Source organism: Pagrus pagrus, assembly GCF_965226575.1.
Source record: "Pagrus pagrus genome assembly, chromosome: 8".
Lineage (NCBI taxonomy): Eukaryota > Metazoa > Chordata > Actinopteri > Spariformes > Sparidae > Pagrus > Pagrus pagrus.
Window position 1 is genome coordinate 30299567 of NC_140192.1, and position 12968 is coordinate 30312534.

General features: G+C 40.1%; 1 protein-coding gene across 2 annotated transcripts in view; it reads left to right on the top strand.

Annotated features, from left to right (window-relative positions):
* Positions 1–12968, top strand: part of nr6a1a (nuclear receptor subfamily 6, group A, member 1a) — a 92195-nt gene that overhangs the window by 64984 nt on the left and 14243 nt on the right. The window lies entirely within an intron of this gene.

The window sequence follows — 12968 nt, forward strand, 5'->3', positions numbered from 1 at the left end:
CCTGTCCAGAATGGAACCAAGTATACCAATGAATTATTAGGTGACTCACTAAATGACTGATCATCAAATTATTTTAGCATTATGAAGTAATTAACTACACATATAACTTGCACTACATCAGTAATGTTCCCCTCAATAAGTTGGCTTGCCAAAATCACATGACACTAGTCCATGAAAAGTTTGAAGCAATAAGTAATTCCAGCAAGTGTGTCAAATATCCTTGACATTACATTAGATGATGGACAGAATTTTATGTTGGGGGAATTAAACATTATGTTGGATCACTCAGGCACATGCAGGTGTAGCTTGCATTATTCCCATACGGAGGATGTATAAGAACAGAAAGTAGTTCCTTCAGCAGGATCCACCTCAGTGCTTCTCTTGGTCTCCAACTTACTGGCCCTCAGCTCCTTTGGCTCTCCACTGTGCTCAGTTTGTAACCAAGTGAAGTGAAACTTTAGCTTTAACCTTCTTCCTTGTTGCTCTAAGTGCTTCAATTAGTTAATGTCTGTGTGTTTTGTCAGCTTGAATCTGTGTTTATGCTTGGACATGCACTTTGGTCCTCCTCAGAAGTGCCAGAGGCATGGTTGAGGGGAGGGGGAGGCTAATTTAGGTGAGGGCTGGGAGGGGGTGGTGGGGAGTAGTATTGTTAAACGGCAGCGAAAATAGGACTATCAGTTCCACTCAGATAACCCCTAGCTGTCATTGGACCTCAAGCCAAGCCGTGACCCCGGGGCTTGAACTCTGTGGTCATGTGACCAGGCAGTAAAGTGACCAGTGGTGTCGCTTGGCTCAGGCTGTGGTCAGAAAGGGGCAGGCTGTTGAGGAAAGAGGTTGCAGAGAGAGAGAGAGAGGCAGAGAAAGAAAAGAGGCATGAGGCGACCAGGCCCGGTGGCTTTTCTTTAGCTGAGTTCAGTGTGAATGGGGTCCAGGCAGACTGGGAGAAGCATGAAATGGATACATGGGAAGGTAAGGAAGGCTAGCAAAGAAGGCTATTTCCTTCTTTTAGTGCTCCACTTTTAAACTAACTAGAATTACGTGTGAATGGGAGAGGAGAGCTGATTAATCAGAGAATGTATTTCATTTGTTTTCTTTGTAATCTGATGACTGAATGTTTTCTTTTTATCCTTGTACAAAGGATAGACAGGAGAGAAATGTCTTGTTTCGTCTGCTATGTGGTTTTATATCAGCCACAGCTGCAGTAGGATATCTGAGAAACAACTCATTATAATACTGTCAAATTGTAATAATGAATACAATAAAACTGTTATATAGGCCCAGTTATTCCCATGTTGCTGCTCTCCACATCCTCTTTGCAGTTTGAGTAAACAGTTGCTGTGTTGCTTTTAGATTAGTGCTGTGATTAACAGGGTTAGTGCTTTTTGCTGTGAGTTGTTAATGATTCTCAGGCCAGGTTAATGAGCAGAGAGATTGCGATTTCACAGGGTTCCCTGCGATCGATGCCTTCAAGTGCTTTGTTTATGTGTGTGTTATGACGCATCTCAGTGTAGCAGTGAATTGCGCTGTGTGCCTCCATATGTATTGATCTTTGGTATGTGGCTGTGGTCTGTACACAATCAGCAGTGTTGCTGTGATGAGGATCACCCTGCTGCCCATTCAAAACTGAGAGTACTTTAGCATTTTGTAAATCTCCTCCCCTCGAGGCCCCTTCCTTGTTTTTACTTTTGGTCTTGTTTTAAATTATGATGTAGTGTCACACACAGGGCACTTTTTCAGATGTTTGTCTGTGAAGTGGACATCTTTTCCTGACAACGCTATCCACAAGTTGCTTTTAGCTCATCACTCTTTTGTTGCTTCATTCAGCTGTTTATGTGGATGATCTTACATAAAATCACCTTCTTCTGGCAGTTTTCACACTACAAACCACCCCACCCCCACCCCCCCTTGTATTGCAGGAATTTGGAATGTGATCCTTTCTCACTCTTAAGATATAGTCCACATGGCAAAGCACAGTGACTCTCCAAAGTGTCTTGGATTGCTAATCATGCTGCATGCCCTTTGATAAGCGTTTATCTCACTGTGTTTATTGATCGTACAGTTTACTCAAATCATTTTTTGTTGTAACTTGCTAATCCTCGACATAAATTCAGCCCTCAGGGAGTTTACACTATTAATGAATTTCTGGTAGTATTTCCTTCATTTGCTATTTTCTTCAGGGACTTGGGTGTAGCATGTGGAGGAACCTTGTTACTGTATTCGTCCCCTCCCCCCTGTTAATCCCCTAGCCAGCAGCCATGTTGGTTGTGCTCCAGCTGAGGTAGAGTTAAACCCACACTTCTACTGCTGTAAGTCACTATATCACCTCCACTCTGTTTCAATATTGTTCTGTGATTTAGAAGGAATGAATTAATTCAGAGGATAAAACAAATCCAATGTAGAGAGAGAACGGGAGGGTGAGAGGTTGTTTATGTGGATGTAGATGCAAGGGACAGAAGCTGTGTGAAGATCAATAGTAACAGTGGGGGAGGTCAGGGACTCCTGTGACTCTGTAATGCTGGCCTAAAAATAGCCAGTGACAGAGGCTGCTCATTCCAGCCAAACGCTGCTTTTTACTACTTTCGCTGAAACATATCCATCTTGTCAAACCTGGCATCATGTCCATCTTGTTGCAGATCTTTGTCTTTCACGGGTGTGTTATTTCAACTGCCCCTCCCCCTCCCCCCAGCACATACACACACTCACACAGGGTTGAATTAACTGGATGCTTTGCAAGAATAGTCCTTGCTTGTTAATGTAAAGGTCAATGTTTTTAATGCTGGACATTTTACAGTATGTTGGTCCTTCCATCATGGGAAACATCAGTGTCTCCTGCTGGCTCATTGATGGGAAGCCACCCCTCCTCTTAATAAAGGAGAGGCTCAGCATTCACTAACAGTACTTTTATATGGGTGTGTATCGAAAAGCCTGGGTGGTAAATCTCACCACATTGTTCCTGTCATCCAATGCTGAACCGACAAACAGATCTCAGGGCCTTTTATTATGCTATTGTCAACACAGAAAGTGGATTACACAGAATCTATGGTACCAAATTATAAAAGTAACATGTTTGTCAAAGACACTAAACATGTTTATCTGTTTATGATTGTTAATCTGGTTCAACACTCTGAGCCATTTACATTTTTTTTTAGATTGGATAGCAGAAAAAAATCTGAAAATCAGCAGCACATGATTATATTTCTATTTCTACTGTTTGACCAACTCCATTGTAGTACTTCTTTTAACTGACAAATGTAAATGAACCAGCTTCAGTCATCAAACAACTTGAAACAACTAATGCAAATTTGACATGTTGGTGGTTGCAGTGGTCACCATTTTTCTGTCGGGAAAACGGCAAACAACATCAAAAATCTTAAGGATAGCAATATTTTGGTCAGAATCCAACAGAAACTATTTGTTAGCTTAATGATAAGTGTTGGACCTTAATACTTATTTGGCATTGACCGTTAATGTGTCCGGAACAGTGAGTATAAACAACTGTTAATAATAATATATAATATAATAATATAATATGGCACTGAATGTTGGATTTGTTGTCTTTTGTTTTACTCATCCTTTGATAGTTCCTGATTTTAATCAAACATCTTTCAGTCTTAGAGAATTTTATATTAAACATCAAACATTTGAGGACTTCTGCTTATTTTTTAACAGAAAACTTAGGTTTGGTAATGGTCATGTAGACTGATTTTATTCTATAGCATTAGTATCGTACATTTTCAAGAGATACAAGACCTTTAATAACAGCGGGCGTTATACTGACGATAGTTAATAATGAAAAACGACTTAAAAACAGTAACTCACATCAGTCAAAATCAAATGTATGAATATAAGATACTCCACGTGCAGACATTCATTAGTATTATGAATAACAAAAAACATTTAAAGGATCTTTCCAGATGCAAACAAAGCCCAAACAGAGACAGTGAGCCAGACTCCTACTGTCGAGGCCTCTTCCCACATTATTTAACAAAGTCACATCACATGTGGCTCACATTAGCATAACATTAATATGTAGCCTATCTTTGGTGTGGTATTACTCAATGCTAATGATTTGGCCTCTAAGCCTAGGTTTATATTATCAAGACAGCTATGTCAACAGGTCGCCATTGTCTCGTGGATGAGCCCAATCTGCAGCTTCATGCACATAACTTTAAAGATTAGCATCACAGTGTGGCCTGCCAGGAATGCTGGATCTTAGTCAGGGAGGGTCTTCAGATGCCTTTTACCTCCGTGAATGTGTTAGATGTGTGTCCATGTACATACCAGTCATGGTCTTGGGGCAGACTGCTGCCCTCTTTAACCCCTAGGTAGTAGAGATAAGTTTCAGAGAAGAAGAGATATGAGGAGGAAGACAGGGATAGAAGAAAGGCTGACAGAAAGGGAGGGAGGGAGGGTGCCAGCAGCGGAAAAGTACAGCAGATTCCTCCAACCCCCGCTCCCTGTCTCAGCTGGGCACAATTGTGATGGAAAGCCCGAGACAAAACCTGAAGAGAAAACCCCTTCAGCAGCAGGCCTTGTTGCTCTGTCAGCCACTCAAAGGGCTGCTTTACACCATACATCAGCCTTTGTGCATGCATGGTGTGGACAATGGGGAGATTTGGCCACGATACATCTCTGTTCTCAGCATGCAGCAGCTCACAGAGGGTCAAAGAGATGATGAAACCTGGGTACTGTTTAAACTGGCACCTGCCCAGAGGAGAGCATTCTGTGTGGAGTTTTTAAGGACAGCACCAAACTAATTACTGCCTCAAAAATCATGCTGCTCTTGAACATTCAACCTCTTCTCCTCTGTGTGAGATGAACAAACTATTCCTTATAGTTCGGCATGACAAGTGATGCATGTCTCATTCAATCGGCTGACTCCCTGTGAACATTTGCTGGGACATATTGGGAGCAGTGGAAAACAAGAGTGCTGTTTGCCTTCACCATTGACAGGGGCTTAAAATGCTTGACTTGCATTTCCTGGTTTGCGTTAAAGTTTGGAATGAAACCCAGGCTGACCCCTGAGAAACAATGCAGCCTTTAATGGGCCTTGGGGGGTGAGGGTGAGTTTGTGTGTGAAGGGGTGGCACCGAGCATCGGGGGTTCTTGCAGCCAAACTAGAGAGAAACAGTGTGTGGAGATGAAGCAGGGCTTTTTAACTCTTTCGTAACCTCGGCCGGGGCTCATCGTCATGTCTCTTTTCATGACCTTGCAATTAGTCATTTATTAATTCTTTTAACAAAACAGCCCTTTTGTAAATGAGAAATGTTGCACCACATGCTTGACAGAATGTTCCACACTCATTATAAATTCTTACTCAGTTGTAGAAACACTTTTCCAGATGCAGCTATCTTTGACATGACAAGAACTCTTAAAGTATTAACAAACCAACCTTACATGCCTTCAAACTTCACAAGGATGTACAAGCAAAATCTACTCTAAAGCTATGTTTAATCCAATGCTGAATAAATGAACACATTAAAGTAGTATTACAGCAGTTTAGTTGTGTATTTCTGTGAAAATAGAGGACACACAGCAGCTTAAAAGAAAAATCAAAATTGAAGGCGCAGAAGCTGATATCCTGACTTCAGGCCCTGCTATGGGTGAAGCTCCAAAAACACTGGGACCTTAATATCCCATAATGCAACTAATAGCTTTGTTAGACCCTCCCTGCCTGGAAATCACCCACATCTTTCAAACTCCCAATATCCCCAGTTTGTAGTGCAGACTTTCTGTTGTGTAGTCTCTAAGCACAGGCTGAGATGACCCTGATGGATCTCATCATTATTTTTGCAGACTTAACAAAGTTCCCCCAGAGCCACAGAAGACATCATAATTAACATGAACTGTTTTCACAAATCACTGGTACGCCCCATGATGAGTAAACTGAGTTTCATGTTGCTGGTGGAATTGCCCTTCATAGCCTCTGCCGGCATCCTCTATCCGTTAAATGTCTCTGTTATGGAAAAAAAGTTCTTTTGTGTCTAAACTTGACATGGCTGTCAAGGCTGGATTAAGAAGCAGTAATTTGCATTATCTACAGACCTGCTTCCTCCTCAACACACATTGTCAGTAAATGATTAAATTAGATTGTTTACAGTTAAGGACACTGGGTATCCTCAATGGATTTCTGATCATGGGTGAAATAACTTTTGCTTTAGTTGCCCCCCTAGTAAAGCATCATTTTAAACCTCAATTACATTCTTGATTAATTATTCATTTTTATCTTTATAGTTAGATCTGGCAAGTAAAAATATGGCACATGAATGTTATCTAGTCATGCAGATAGTTTTGTTGTAATTTGTTCAGCTTTTTTAGATGCCTGTCTCCAAGATTTCTACATCCACTTGCAATACAACAGTGAAAGGAAATTCATTTATAGTGCCCAAACACTGAAAACTACAACAGCGGTGTGTTTCTTAGTGTTTTGGGTGAATTTACCTGTTTAAAAAAAGATGTCACTGCTACTTTTAAGCTCTCACTTAAATTCTATGTGTTTTTATAAATGTTACCTGTTTTAAATGTTAGCAGACTGCCACAGACTGAACCTTTACGATGACATCCTTGAGTAAATGTCATGAATATTTAACTGTCATCTACAGGCAGGAGGAGGAGCAGTCATAGGACGTGACAATCTGAGATCAAGTGTGTGAAGGTGTGAATCAGCCTGTTTATATGGTGGCCATGCACTTGAAAGACAGGGTGGCAGATTTGGCAAATAAGCTTGAGTGAAGGCAACTAATAGCCATTGTGTTTTTACCTCATTGAAGGAAGTCAGGCGTTTCACATGGGGTGGCCAGTGAAATATATGGTTTTAATGTGTTCTCTGAATGAGCACATGGGCTGACAAATGGCTGGCTGAGGAGGTGACTGTCATTTATTTGATCTTCCTAATGGTTTATGATGCTAGGGTCCATCATATGGCCTCATGCCTCATCAAGGTTTACTTACAGTAAAAGCATTGCTTGGTGCAGATGTATCAACTTATACAGTAAAAGATCAAATTGAAAGTGTGTTTTTTCCATGTGAGGATGAAGTGAGGTGTGTTTGTTCTTTGTTCTCAGACTTCACGGAGGTGTCGTCCTGCTTTATTCTGACGCTTAGCAGCTGAAAAGCCCTTGTTTGAGACTTTAGCTGAACTGCCCCTCAACTCACACCTGAGAGTTCTCTCTGCAGGTCATTCACAGCTAGCATTTGGAAGACTTTAAGAAACATATACAGAGCAGTCACAAACTTACTTCATAATACATTAGGTTTGTAACAGCTTATTTTTGACCATATGCATTTACTGGACCCCTTTTACACCAGTACTGTGTAGAACCTTCACAAGTTAAATGTATAAGTTACAAAAATATGAACAAAATAACAAATTGTTGGGTAGATTTGATTGAAGCAACACAGTATGTAGAGTAGGCACAGCATAAATGTCAGGGAGGTCAGGTGACAGTGTGCCACTGTATATCTTGATCTTTAACAGAAATAAACAAGTTTCACATATCTCCACAATAAAATTTAACCACAAGTTGTCTACCTGGAAGTGACTGCTGTGATGGTCACTTGATCGTCATGGCAATTTGAGTTGGAAAATATACCTTTCAGTTTGGAAAATATAGAAATAGCTCTCAGGAATAGAAATGTGTTGATTTTATTTTGTTATTGGGATAGAAGCTTATATATCAACTTTGGATCTGATTATGTGGAGTAAGTGTTGTCTTTTCCTGGTTTTAAAGGCTGCATTACAGTAAAGTGATGTCATTTTCTGAACTGACCACACTGTTCTACTTGTTCTAATACGTGCCTTCACCCACTTAGTCATTATATCGACATTACTGATGATTATTTATCAAAAGTCTTATTGTGTTAATGTGATCTTCTTAAGAATCTAACAATGAAACGTAGTCCGTTTATTTTATTATTTTGGAGGACCACCTCCTTGTAGGAGTTCAAAAGATTTAAGTGGAAAATAAAAACTGATCCAACATGTTCCAAAATCAGTTCAGGTCATCCATGATTTCTTGATTGAAAGATAAAGAGATTCTTGTCCATGTATCTCCAAAAATGTAAACTTTTAAAGAAAAGCAGTCTTGTTGTAATCTTCGACACAATTCATATTTGAGATTTTTCAAGTTTCTTTAAACCATAGATGTGGGAAAATAAACCCCAAAAACCCCAAACTTTAAAATCAACAAATGTGGATGTAAATTATTTTTTTAATCTGCATCTATGAATCCCTAAAACCAAATCCACTCATCACTTGTGCCCCATTCATGAAGTTGATTATTCTGTTTTAGTTACTGTATTATTTAGTAAATAATAAATAAAACAAGCAGGCATTATTCTGATTATATTAACATATTAACGAATGTCCTGTTTTTCTTTCTCTTCTCTGACATTAGAATGATTAAACCAAGTCATTTGATGATGGCTTTAGAAAATGGTGATGGGGTCCTTTCACCTTTTCTGTGACATTTTTTATACCAAACAATTTATCAAGAAAATAACCTGATTAGTCAATATGAAAATCATTAGTTGTACCCCTAATTCTATAGGCTATATTCTTACTTTTTAAATGATAAACATTTTAATGTTATGTGTTTAGATCACACTGTGTGCTCTTGAAGAGTCAAAAGCAGCAAAGACTGTTTTTTGGCTTCCTCTCATAGTCGTTTGAACCTCTGTGCCGTATAGAGTTAATCGACAAAATAGTTGAATTCTAATCCCAGGATGGCTTCACCATGTGATGCCCCATTGTCTCTGTACAGTATGGCTGCCCCTGCAGTCTTCTGCATGCAGCAAATTTAAACCTCACACCATTTAAATGGTAATCTGTCTCTGGGCTTTAGAAGTCCTTTATTCACCATTCATTATCTGGAAGAGGCTTTATGCCATGTGCCCCCCCACCTCCCTCTAATTACCTTTAGTACATGAACCTTGCAGCCCACTATGAAAACCCCTCTCTCAGGGAGGCTTAGCTCTCAGCTCAGTCACATGCCTCTGATGAGCTGGTCCTTTAATTTATATACACACAAAAAGCTTAATCCGCCTCATTTAAATATTAAAGATGATGTTACTTTGGCCTGTTTATTGTCACAACATTGCACCTTTTTATCAGTAATGGGTGACTCGGTCAACCATTGACGACAGCCACAATATCAGGTTTCTTCCAGTCATGTCCCACGAGGTAAACACTAAACGGTGTCATCTATGTGGTGTGTGTGTGTGTGTGTGTGTGACATTGATGGTACACCACACACCACATGCATGTAGCAGCAGCCATCGATTTCCCGAGGGTAATTTTAATCTTGAATATCAGTTGGCTACTTGCTGCCCTCCTTGAAGTAACTCCAGCCAGAAAAATCCAAATTAACCAGGAAGTTCAGCTGAGTGTGACTGCTCACAGTCATCTGTTAATCAAGTAGTGCTACAAAGATTAGTGGATAAAAAGAAAATTAATCAACAACAATTCTGATAGTTCTTTAAGGGGAGACACCATCTTTTCATGCACTGGTCAGTTTTGAGATTGTGCACTATTTGGCTTCCATACATGTCTTCTTTCTGGAAGAAAACATCTAAAATACACATTTAGTTTTTAAGTTCAGATGTATGGTCTGGACCTTAATTTAAATTAGTGCGTATTTAACTGGAAAGCCTCATTTGCACATTTAAAAATAAATTATCAGAAAACTTGTCATACAAAGAATAGTAAATATAGACTGAATATCTATTAGTCAACGGTGTTACCCTATTCATCATTTTTTTGTGGTGAATTTTACAATCCTAGAAAGGCCTTTTCTCAGACTCCGAGCCAGAAATATCCACTTGAGGAGCACTTACATACACCAAACTATTCAGTTTAATTCCTATCTATATTCTGAAGGTTTTTACAGAACGGTTTCATTCATAGCCTTTAAAATATAACATTTTATTCCATATTCCAAGATGAAAGAAATTGATTTTCTATGGCTGCTTTACAGAATCTTTTTATGATTTATGGAGTGAAAAACATTCACCGGCTTCAACCTCATAAATGTGACGATTTACAAGCAAATTGAAGACTACATCATGGACTCTGGGAAAAGTGCAATAGGCATTTTTCACGGTTTTTGTACATTGTTTAGATAAATGATGAATCCATTAACAGGAATTACTAGACTGAATGAATTAGATTATTCAACAGATTAATTAAATTTTTAAAGTTTTATACAAAAATATAACTATAATAGAATAATAATTAACAGTAGTGTAAAACTTAAGTTAGAGCATTAAAAAAATCACAATTTCACAAAAAATGATACAAAGGCAGCATGTCAAAATCAATCCAGAATCTGGAGCAATGGTAAAGTAGCACTGTGTTAATCTTAATCTTCTCATGTGTGATAGCAGCAGTCCTATAGTGTGATTCAACTGAATCAGCTGAATTTAAAAGGAGTACCGAATGCGATAAATCCTCCCTCAGTACATCGAGTGAAGAAAGACGCAGCAGCAGGAGTTGAAAGCCGCAGTACAGTCAGTGCTCTACACATTGAGCCATGTAGGAAGTCTCATTGTCTGCCTCCATGATTGGTTTTCAAACCACAGACTCCAATAGGAGGGTAAAGGTCTCACCTGTGTGTAGTCCAGTTTGTTTCATTACACAAGAGTCTTACATTAATCAGATGTCCAGGTTAATCTCCCGGCTCAGCAGGCAGCATTAACCCACTGGACAGCAGCCTCAGACCTTTCTGTCTGCTTCATTCTCTTTGTGGCTAAGCAGGTGCACTCTCTTTAAGAAAGCACACGTGCTGATGTCCACACACAGTTCATTGTGTTTGTGACCGCAGCCTTTCTTTAGTAGAACATTACAGTTATTTACATCAGCCAGCAGCTAGTGGTCCTGTTCCTCTTCAACCTGTGATCAGATATCTAGGAGGCTTTAATCCCCTGTTCAAACATAAAAACAGAATGTTGCTGTCAGTGTTCACAAGAACAGAAGCATCACGTTATGAGTGTTCAATTTTCTATGCATCAAGCACAGGAAGTAAGAAAAACACGGTTAATGATTGGTGGGCTGACTGTTGAGGAGTCCACTCTAAACAGTGTTTCTACTGGTGGAACAGAGCCTTTAAAGGTTAACTCGCTCCAGGTGATGCATACCTGCTGCAACAAAACCACTGTGATTGGCTGTTCAACCAAGCAAATCAGTACACAAGAAGAGAAACAAAAAAAAAAGGGAAAGCCCTTTGAGCCGGTCTCTGTAGGATCCATTATTTCAACCATTTACTGTAGTGTCGCTTCTCCTTCTCTTTTTCGCTTCTCTTTTTCACCTCCACTGTTTTCCAGTGCCATATGCAACTTATATTTTAGTGCTGTCAAAAACACTGCTCTATCACAACAATGATGTGAATATCCACAGTCTGGAGTCTTCCAGTTTCCCATTTTGAATGAAGTATGAAGAAGATGGACTACTGCTATTTGGTGTTATGAAGAGTTATGGAGAGTTATTTGCTCTCATGTGTATGGCTGTCCGCTGTAGTTTTGTGCACTGTGTTTAAGTACAACTTTTTGGCTGACAGACGGGCATCATGAGGCAACGCAACAGTTGGTTTGGTGTGTCACTGGTGAAGTGACAAAATGAATGACCACTAGAGGAAAACAATACTACGCTAAATGGCTAGTTGAAATAAAGAAAAATAAAACCTCTCAGAAAGTAACTCAAGTAGTTTTATGGATTAGTACTTTGGTTCCATGTTTCATTATGTTGCTACCTTCCATTCAGTGTCCCCTGCTGTGAAACCAGCACTAAGGAGGACCCTCCATCATATCTGACAACATGTTGTATCAGTCAAACCTCTATCTTGTCCAGATATAGTGAATCCCAGTTGGTTCTACATACAGATCAGCAGCCGGCCACATTCTTGCTACAGCCAGGCTGTCCTATTCTGTGTTACCATGGAGTCCAACCCATCTGCTCTGTGTGTGTGTGTGTGTGTGTGTGTGTGTGTGTGTGTGTGTGTGTGTGTGTGTGTGTGTGTGTGTGTGTGTGTGTGTGTGTGTGTGTGTGTGTGTGTGTGTGTGTGTGTGTGTGTGTGTGTGTGTGTGTGTGTGCGCGTGCGCGTGCGTGTGTTCAAGCTTAATGGCGTGGACAGCAGAGAATGCGCTCTGACTTAATTCTCAGCTTCCTGAGTAACTTTGATTATGTGCATTATGTGGCTGGAGGTAGATGGAGGATTAAGAGAAGATTTTCAACAGCTCTCTCAGATTGCTGTCTTTACAGTTTGAGAGTACCTTCATGATGAGTAAAGTAGCTTCACAGGGAAGGTCCTCAGTAAGATCCTTCTCTCTTTGATCCTCTCTCCACCTTGTCTCCTGCTCTCCCATACCTCCAGCATCATTCAAATCTTTGTGTAAGAGTCGGGCTGTTTCTTTTCTTGCGGTCTTACTGTCTCGTTCTTTCCTGGTCCTTTAAACCCACATCACATCATTTATAATTTCTACCGCTATTTTTAATGTACTGTGTTCAGGACATGCTGTTCCACACAACTTCCTTGCTGTGAGCCCCCACTTCCTCCTATACACAAGCCCCTAAATATCCCTTCACATATGTTCCAAATTACCACCTCACTTATTCCTGTCCTAACTTTTCACAGTTTGGAGCGATTTGCAGAAAGTGTGTGTTCCTGCTGGTCAGCTCGATTGACTTTGTTCGAAAATTAGGCCTTCCTTGGTAGAGGCCTCTTCATGCGATACCTGTTTGTTAAGAGGAGAGAAAGGAGAGACTGTAAACAAATCAGTCGTGTCGTTTTAGCTCGCTGCCTCCTCTCATCAGAACTGCTGAATAAAACATACTCAAGACTTCTCCGCTCCCCATCCTGCTGCCTGTTACACCTCCACTTTCACATAATGAGAGTTAGGGCTTAAGAATCCTTTGGATTAGCCAGCGCCTGGCTAGTGCTTAAGCCCCAACCGCCCCCATGATCTCAATTAAAAAC